Raw genomic sequence first — 8453 nt, 5'->3', positions numbered from 1 at the left:
TTAATTTTTGATTTGTAATATGCATGGCTAAGAACTTAATTTGGACAACTTTAAAGGCGATATTCTCAATATTTTGATTTTTTTGCACCCTCAGATTCCAGATTTTCAAATAGTTGTATCTCGGCCAAATAATTTCCTATCATAACAAACCATACATCAATGGAAAGCTTATTTATTCAGCGTTCAGATGATGTATAAATCTCAATTTCAAAAAATTTCGACAGCATACATCACATATGCTGATTTGAAACCATTTTTTCAAGATTCTTTGATCAATAGATAGTTTGTTGTAACATTTTAAAAATCATTATTGTTACTTATCAATTTAATGCATCCTTGCTAACTACAAGTATAAAAAAAAAAATCTTACTGACCCAAAACCACTGAATGGCAGTATGTACTGGACAGTATTCAATCAGTAGCATGTTAGTAATCTATTCTGATCATCACTGTGGAGTTTAACCTTTAAAGTAATTGAATATTCTTGTTTTCTCTCTCTGTCATGTCATTTCCTGTGAGTCTTTCTCAGATCAGACCTGAACTACTGGAGACCAGCAGCATCCCTCCCCTCAATCAAATCAAAGCAACATGTCTTTTTAATCGTAATCAAAGTCCTTCATCCAGCCCTTTTGGTGCAGTTTGTCCTGAGCATCCTTCATATCCTCCTTTCAGTCTGACAGTGGAGCACATTGACTAGTTAAATAGGCTATTATACCGGTTCTAACGTCATGCCCAGTTTATGAAGTCTACCTACTTAAACAAATACAGGGACGATCAGCAGTTCATCATTTATGATGTCAGATCATTACCTTAATAAATGGAGCTCGGCAGAATTGTGGTTTAAGATGAGTTTAATGTAAAGCAGATGATATTTGTGTGTATATATATTCAGAATATCTATTGGCTGTGGAATTATTGTGACAGATGTATAAACAGGGTTTTTAAGTAATTGTTCTCCTAATTTTTTTATTTATTTTTGTGGACCAAGCCGGTTTTCCTTGTTTTGTTTTAATCTGTAGTGATTTGTTTTTGTTGCTGTATGTTTTAATTTCATTTAACCCATTTTTTAACCTATTTACCAGCTGATCCAAGGTGTAAGTGTGTCTCTTTATAGTGCAGTACTGTACAATCACAGTCGTGTCATCCTGACAATTAATTTATTTGTAACATGCATTATGGACTACAAGTACAGTTCATATTTAAATGCAAAACACAGAGTTTATTATAATCAGCTGATCGAACAGTATCACATTCTTGAAATAAGCTGAAGTTAAAAGTATTGTTGTTTGTTAATCAATCAATATTAATGGTTTCATAGTCATTTCTTCCACAGTTTCCTTGCATGTGCTATTTTAGTCAAGCTATTTTATTTATTTATATAAAAAAGACAGGTATACTGTAGCTGTAGCTCGCCCTCCCTTGGTTGTTTTTGATTGGTTTACAAGATCAGGCTCCGCCATTTTCTTTAGTCAGTGACTGACTGACTGTCTTTGAAAGAACTTGAAGAGGCGACACTAAACCTTTTAGTCTTGACATCTTTCATAAAAGGTTTATTACTAATATAGAAAAGTTTTTTTTCCTGACTATTTTGCCAGATGAGGTGCTCAAGGAGGATATTTTACGTTATGCGCATATTTTATAAATGTATAATTCATTTTCGTCTCACCTCCTTTCCATTTTATTGAAGGATCGATTATAGTACTTACCCTTTTATAACATGTCTTGAGGATAAAGACACATTTATCCAGATATTAGCAATAATACCTCCTTTGACAAACCCTTCCAATCAACATACATGATGTGAGATAGTGACTTTAGAAGTGTATAATCCATTCCCTCTCAGAATGTTGCGTCATTAGGACTTTAATACAAATATACTCTCACTTCCAATCGCTCCTAGTTTTATTGATATGGAATCGGGTAAGGAAGGTGAAATGGGTTGAGTATGGGTTTTTAAATCAGTCTTTTCTTAGTAACGTGATGTGTGTATGGATGTATGTGCGTTTGAAGTTCTCAGTGTTTCTTGTTTTCGTGTGAGGGACACTTGTGTTTCTTTCCGCCAATGCTCAGGACCCATTAATGCACACCTAAATTCACTTTGACAAGAGTTAAATTATTCTTGTAGAATTACATCGAATTCTTTGAAACTCGTAGAAATTCCATTGAATTCTTAAGAGATGAATGCAAGTTTTATGGTGTAGATTGCGCGTGTTAAAACATCTTTACCGTCATGATACAACCATCGATACACCAGAACTGTGTTGGTCCTGAGTCTAATCAAAGTGATGTATGGATGTATGTATTGAATTGTATATAGTATATAAATATATGTAGATGAACACATAAATATATATATATATATATATATATATATATATATATAACTATATAAATATAACTATCCTGCCAGGCTATCAGCACATAAAGCCTTCCATCAACCCAACCAGAGTAATTATATCTAGGGGTTTAGTAATGGCTGGGTGTTATCTGTGGGAAAAGTTACTGGAAGGTGGTGATTAATGGTGGTTTAGGAAATTAAAACTAGATTTGAACTATTGATTTGAACAATCTATAAGGGACCCTTCAGATAACTCCGCCCATCACTGTCACTGGCCCTGCCCCTCATCCCTGGCCGCTCCTCTTTGGCAGGATGGTGTCTAAATATGTTTTCATTCATCGATTGTTGTTGTATTTTTGCTGTGAGCCATAGAAATCTCTCACTTTCAAATTCCGTTCAAAGCTTACACTGTGAACGAAGCCATGACCTTTGAACTTGAGAAAAAGACCCTTTCAGGAGGTTTTGGAGTAGGTTGCCATTCTTCTCTCAAAGCTGGTGTTTGAATGACAGACAGGTGGCTTATAAAAGGGAACTATCCACATGAACTGATCATCCACAATTTGTGTTACCATTATGTGAGGCAGATCATGGTAAACAGGACTTTCTCATAGATTTTTTGTTGTTAGATTTCACGATTTGTTGTCGAAATTAAAACCCAACGATTCTAGAAATACAAAAAAAAAATGTTTTATGAATTTGTTTCACCCCACCCTGTCATGTCATGTTTTTTTTTAACATTTATTTTACTGTGAATTTGTGCCTTTTGTCATCTTATCTTCCAATAAAACTACATTGGAGATGTGAAAAAATAAATAAACTTTTAAAAAGTAGTGTTTTACTGGTTTACACATCTTTAAGTTCTAAAAATACTTATTCAATATTGTTTTTTCAGTAAATTTGTGCTCCATTTTCTTCTTTGATCAAACACGTTTTTCAGTTGTATGCTTAAAGGGATAGTTACTCACCCTCATGTCGTTTCAAACACACAAGACCTTCGTCCATCTTCGGAACACAAATTAAGATATTTTTGATGAAATCCGAGAACCCTGCATAGACAGCAACGCAACCGACACGTTCAAGGCCCAGAAAGGTAGTAAAGACATCGTTAAAATAGTTCGTGACATCAGTGGTTCAACCTTAATGTTCTGAAACAAAAAACAAACAAACAAAAAAAAAAACTTTACTGTCATCAACACACTGAAGACTGGCACGAAAGAGAATAAAATGTAGAATAAAGTAGTTTTTTTTAACTTTCTGGGATCGTGGTAATTGTGTTGCTATCTAAGCAGGGTCAAAAAGCTCTTGGATTTCATCAAAAATATCTTAATTTGTGTTCTGAAGATGAACGCAGATCTTGCGGGTTTGCAACGACATGAGTGTGAGTAATTAATGATAGAATTATCATTTTTGGGTGAACTAGGCCTATCCCTTTAACATCAGAGTTGTTCTAGAGGGCAGCGCATTGACACGTTAAGCTATGGTGCTCATGACAGTGACATATGTTTGAGTCTGGCTTGCGACATTTTCAGACCTCCCCTCTTTTCTCCATTTATTGTTTTCTCTATGCAAATAAAACCCCTTTCTTCAAGTCAAGTCAAATCAAGTTGAGCTTTATTGTCATTCTGCTGCATGTGGGGACATACAGTGGAACGAAATGTCGTGCCTCACAGGACCACGGTGTTACATAAATACAGGCATACAACAATGAAGTAAAACAGTAAAAACCTATACAGTAAAGCAGTAAAAACCTATACACAACTAACCTATTGACTGATTTTGATTATAAATATACTATATATATATATATATAAATGTTTACCTATACATAAGTTAAAAAAATACAGACTATACGGATGCTTCACATAAACACTGTACCTATACACAGCTAACCTACTGACAGATTTGACTATGAATATACTATATATAAATGTTTACCTATGCATAAATTAAAAAAATAAAAAAAAGAGAAAAAAAAGAAATAAATAAAAATAAAATACAGACTATACGGATGCTTCACATAATACTGTACATGTGCAAAGAGAAACATCGTAAGTCAAGCAGCTGGCTGGGGAACAGTGCAGATGATTTGTAGTGCATGAGCATGTAAACACACCTATTACAGAGTCTTTTGTGGGATTATGTACACAAAGCAGTGTGTGAGAAAAGTGTCTAGTGCGCATAGAGGAGAGTGTGTTTCTACAGGTGGTTTGTGCAGGCCCTGTAACACACTTCGAATTGTTTCAGACAGTTTTTTGTGATGTGGTAAGGTTGGTGAGATCGTCCATGTTTCAGGAGGTAGGGGGTTGTGTGGGGTTTCAGAGGAGGGCGGGGTGATTTTAGTTCAAATTAGTTCTTCATCTAATTTCCACAGTAAACATGTCCTTACTTTAAGCTAACCCATTCAATCCCACACAGGACAAACACACATAAACAAGCACAAATCATCAAGAAAAAGGATCACTGCAAACCCTCCCTTCATTAAATGAAACTTTCAGCCTAATCAGGATTTGAAGAGATGAAGCCAGATTAAACTAACCCCTTCTCATGAGGCCTTCAGAAAGGGGAATGTGTTTGATTCAGGCATTTGGATTTCATTTTCACAGTTGCAGTTGTTTGTTTAATTGTTTATTACATGTATGTATTAATTATACTCAGTAGCAATTATAAAAACAAACAGTAAGGTAAATCGATTCGTTCAGCTCTGAGATGATTAAAGAAAGCAATGGACCATGGTATTTTTGGATGGTGAAATTTACCCTTAATCTCTGGTCCTAGATCATTTAGATCAACTTTGATAGGCTGGCATGTTTATGACAAAGAAATGTTTATAGTCAAGATTATTCTTTATACTGACAAAAAGACATTATGGGTCCCTTACTAAAATCACTGCATCTGCATAAACCACATTATTGCCATTATGATATAGTGACCAAAAACAAGTTAATGGATTTTAAAAATCAAGTTTTTAATGAACAGAGAACTCTCTGTTTCATGCCCTAATCAAAAAGGATTGCGACATATAACAAATCGTTTAGACACAGTCAAGTCTTTCATAACTTAGCTAAAGCTTTCAGGCGTTTATGTGATGAAAGTACTGCGGCTTTAGGAGGTTTCTGAGGATTGGCCGGACAGTGAGGAAGTAAAGGGGTGTAAACACAAACCCCAAACTCTCACACTGTCCTCCTACCTGTTAAGTACGGAATAGATATTCAAGACACCTGCAGAGTCTCCACAAGACCGAGGCTGAAAGGTAAGATTGTTTTTCTTTGCGCGAGGATGACTGAGATTATTTGCGTTGTCTTATTCTTCAGATTTAGTAAGGAGTTTGATTAGATGATTCTTTAATTATGCAGTAGCATAAATTTAATTTTGCTTTCGCGTAGCTTTAGAGGAGCTTAGTTTTCGTAATGTTTTAACCTGAAAATCTCTAAATATTTGAAGTTTATTCGATGGCTGTTTGAATATAGCCCACTTTTTCATATTTGAACGCTGTATGACAAACAGCACTCGTTACATAAAACAAGAGAGAAATTAGATTAGACTGTTATGCTTTTTGTAAAAACGTTTATACATTTACTACCCCCGTTTTGAGCTTGTCTTTAAGTCAAAACAAAAGTCTTTTTACTATCAAACAACATAAAAGTTATAGCTAGTCATAGTCACTTTCGCCCTTATCCATAGCAACAGAGCGTTTTCAGTGAACATTACATCACTGATCCATATTATAATAATCAGTCAACCTCCAGATTTTTATTTCATCATTTTTAAAAGCTTTTCAGCTCAAAATGAGACAGGATTAACTCTTTTAGATTAGATTAATGTTTGAATTACCATGCATGCTTGTTTACATGATTTTTTTTTGTGCACAGGTCTGAGAATGAGCGCCCAAAATGTTGGATCCAGGGATGGACATCAGGCTTTCAGGTAACATCATCCTTAATCAATGAAATGAACCCCTCTTCACTTCAAAATAACAAGGATGACAAGAGTGAGGTGAAAGAAATGGGACTCAGAGAACTTTCCTTCATGGAGTTCCATGTGTTCAGTTTGATTTATTGTCCAGCATTACTGACTTTCTTCTTGCACGGAACCAAATTGTGAATGCTGGTGTTTCTCTCAAAAGTTTTACAATTTGTCACAAGACCAGCTGCTTGTCTTTATGTGGCTGCTCTTTTTCTTTCTCTCTACTGCTGAATGCTTCCTAAGAATTTGCATGTGACTGTATTATTTAGCAACAGGGTGGAAAGGTAATTAGCCTGCATTTCAGAATTATTGTTATCTTAGACTAATTTATTAGTATTTGTTTAATTAGTAAAATTTTTCTTGTTTAAAAGAAAAAAGCAGCACAAATTGGCAAAAAATTATGATAAGAAATTATCAACTCAGATATAGTTACATTTGACTCCAAGGTAGTAAAATTGAACTCTCTCAGAGTTAACTTAATGCAAGTTTGTTTTCAAAGTTTGGCATTATGCTCTCACATCTTTAGAAAAATTATTTACCTTATTTGATTGATTGATTGTAGAGTCCAAGAAATATTCAAAGTATTGAAGCCAATTCTTACATAAAGCAGATTAGCATCGGTCAACATTTACTTGCGTCGCTCAAGACCTGCAACAATACATGCAGTGATTTGGAGATCAGGCCTGTTAGTGATTTTTGCATTTTGTATTCCTGGCCTCATTCACGTGGCTCTGTACTGCTCCAGATTACACTTCATAATCCCAAACACTCTCCTTAACGCTTTTACACACATCCATTCAGGCAACAAGATGCAATGAGAACATGTAGATCAACAAAAAGGGTTACATTTATTGCAATTACTAACTACTTGACTTCTGAAGGCTTCCTGGTGTCAAAGGAGAATGATAAACTTCTGTTTCTGAGAAGATCTGAGAAATATGAGTCTTGGAACTACAGCATGTAGACATCTGGGGCCAATACAATAGAGAATCAAATAATAAATCTACTCACTTCAGTTGATGTCTTGGATTGGATAAATCAGGCTTCAGATTATCAGTTGTTTTGGGAGAACAGCAAAAAGATGTCGGACACATTTGATGTTCCACGTGTGCGCTCTGACAGTACGTCCACCACGGCGTCTACTTCATCGCTGGTGATTCTCCGCCAGAGGCTCGCTCAGTTGCTTGTCTGCTTGGAGGATCTTAGCTCAGATGATGAGGCAAATGAGGAAGTGTCCCGTACGCTAGACGAAGCCTTTTACCTCTGTGGAAAATACAGAGAGTCCTTCAGGTTTACTGAGTAATTGAAAATGAGTTTTAAATAGACTTGTGTTGATGTAATAGAAGACGTGGATTTTGTTGGTGCTTTGCCAGCAAGTTCTTTGCATTTTATCTTTAATTTTATACTTTCTCACATGTTTTTCTCAGATATTCAAATCATAGTTTATATGAACCCAGTTCATTCATTAATTGATTCCTGCTCTGTTTGTGACTTCTTCTCTTGTTCAGGCTGCACGTGGTCACATGGAATGTTGGCACAGCGGAGCCACCAGCTGATGTGAGGTCATTACTGCAGCTTGACTCGCAGCCGGCCACTGACCTCTTTGTGATTGGGTGAGTAAACATCACCTGAATCACATGATCAGCAGATTTACACTAAAAAAATAAAAAAATAAAAATTTAGGGTTGTCAATTAAACATGTCACTAATATATACACTACCTTTTAAAAGTGTTGGTTTGGAAAGATTTTAATTAAAAAATACAGTAAAAACAGTAATACTTTGAAACATTATTAAGATTTAAAATAAAAGTTTAAAATTAAAAGTTTTCTATTTTAATATATTTAAAAATGTAATTTAATCCTGTGATCGCAAAGCTGAATTTTCAGCATCATTACTCCAGTCTTCAGTGTCACATGATCCTTCAGAAACCATTCTAATATACTGATTTGGTGCTCAAGAAACATCTTGTTATTATAAATGTTGTAAACAGTTGTACTGTTTGAAATAGAAATCTTTTGTAATGATTTTGTAATGATTAATGGTTTTGATCAATTTAATGCATCCTTATTGAATAAAAGTTTTTTTTTAAACATACTGTATGTTCTTTCTATTTAAAATAGAACTTTACTAGCAATTTCTGAGAGAATATA

At 34.8% G+C, this 8453-nt stretch overlaps 1 protein-coding gene and 1 pseudogene across 1 annotated transcript in view; both read left to right on the top strand.

Moving 5' to 3' along the window:
- The window catches only part of LOC107684996 (phosphatidylinositol transfer protein alpha isoform-like), a 26139-nt gene extending 24102 nt beyond the window's left edge, over positions 1-2037 (top strand). Inside the window, exon 12 of the mRNA XM_016481403.1 lies at positions 530-2037. The gene's annotated coding sequence lies outside the window, so the exon portion shown is untranslated. The remainder of the gene's footprint in view (positions 1-529) is intronic.
- Positions 2038-7316: 5279 nt separating this feature from the next.
- Positions 7317-8453, top strand: part of LOC107684995 (inositol polyphosphate 5-phosphatase K-like) — a 10507-nt pseudogene continuing 9370 nt past the window's right edge.

The sequence above is a fragment of the Sinocyclocheilus anshuiensis genome, unplaced genomic scaffold, assembly GCF_001515605.1.
Source record: "Sinocyclocheilus anshuiensis isolate Anshui unplaced genomic scaffold, SAMN03320099.WGS_v1.1 scaffold741, whole genome shotgun sequence".
Classification (NCBI taxonomy): domain Eukaryota; kingdom Metazoa; phylum Chordata; class Actinopteri; order Cypriniformes; family Cyprinidae; genus Sinocyclocheilus; species Sinocyclocheilus anshuiensis.
The sequence above is the reverse complement of the archived record's forward strand: the minus strand, read 5'-3'. Positions and strand labels throughout refer to the sequence as shown.